Genomic DNA, 1,513 nt, shown 5'->3' on the forward strand with positions numbered 1-1,513 from the left:
TTTTTTTTTTTTTTTTTTTTTGCTTTTGGGCAGTCTAGAGTTACAGAAGTGTTAGGAACAGCTTTGGGTGTTCAATTAAGAACAATACCTGGGGCATGAGGGGCAACATATTGAAAGAAATCTATGCTCCTGAAAGATCTTGTGGAGAAAAGTTACGCATACAACATGTAACACTCATATCTATACTACTATTGAAAAGATTCATTTGTATCTTATTTAAGGCACTAAATTTCTGGGTCTGTGTTACTACAGTTTGTGCATTTTCCTAGTGTTATGGAGTGAATCTTAGGCAAAATATTTCTACTCTATTTACACTTTTTCTTTACATTTATATTTTAGACATAAGTCAGATGGTGGTGGTGGTGTGCTGTGGAGCCGATTCTGACTCATAGTGACATTGTATATGGTTTGTGAGGCTGTAAATCTTTACGAGAGCAGAAAGCCTCACCTTTCTCCTGTGGGAAGCTGGTAGATTTGAACTGCTGAAGTTGTGGTTAGCAACCCAACTTGTAATTCAGAGCTCCATAATATATTGAGGTTGTTGTTAAATGCCATCAAGTCAGTTCTTACTCATAGAGACACTATATAGGGTTTCCAAGGAGAAGTGGTAGGTTTGAACTGCTGGCCTTCTGGATCAGGGCTTAGCCTATAGTGCTACAACAGGAGTCCTCCTTAATATATAAGATTCTTGCTGTTGTTAAGTGCCTTCGAGACAGTTCTGACTGATTATTCAAATTTATGCACCAACCAGTAAAGCCAGTAAGGATGAAATAGAAGAATTCTAACAACTTCTTCAATCTGAAATTGATCAAATATGCAATCAAGATGTATTGATTATTACTGGTGATTGGAATGCAAAAGATGGAAGCAAAGAGGAAAGATCAGTAGTTGGAAAATATGGCCTTGGTGATAGAGATGATGTTGGAGAATGCATGATAGAATTCTGCAAAACTAATGATTTATTATTTTCAAATATTTTTTTTAGACAGCATGAGAGATGACTATACACATGGACTTCACCTGATGGAATACATAGAAATTAAATTGACTACATCTGTGGAAAGAGATGATGGAAAAACTCCATATCATCAGTGAAAATAAGGCCAGGGGCCTACAGTGGAAAAGACCATTAATTGCTCATATGCAAATTAAACCTAAAGCTGGAGAAAATGAAAACAAGTCCACGAGAGCCAAAATATGACTTTAAATATATCCCACCTGAATTTAGAGATCATCTGAAGAACAGATTTGAAACACTAACCACTAAAAAACAAAGACCAGAAGAGTTGTGGGATGACATCAAGGACACCATACATGAAGAAAGCAAAAAGTCCTTGAGAAGACAAGAAAGAAGAAAAGGTCAAAATAGATGTCAGAAGAGACACTGAAACTTGTCCTTTGGCATAGAGATGCTAAAACAAATGGAAGAAATGAGGAGGTCCAAGAGTTGAACAGAAAATTTCAACGATCAGCTCGAGAAGATAAATCCAAATGTTACAACAAAATGTGCAAA

General features: G+C 36.2%; 1 pseudogene; it reads right to left on the minus strand.

The window, feature by feature from the left end:
* Positions 1 to 1,513, minus strand: part of LOC102842759 — a 192,935-nt pseudogene that overhangs the window by 43,935 nt on the left and 147,487 nt on the right.

This window comes from Chrysochloris asiatica, unplaced genomic scaffold, assembly GCF_000296735.1.
Source record: "Chrysochloris asiatica unplaced genomic scaffold, ChrAsi1.0 scaffold00111, whole genome shotgun sequence".
NCBI lineage: Eukaryota > Metazoa > Chordata > Mammalia > Afrosoricida > Chrysochloridae > Chrysochloris > Chrysochloris asiatica.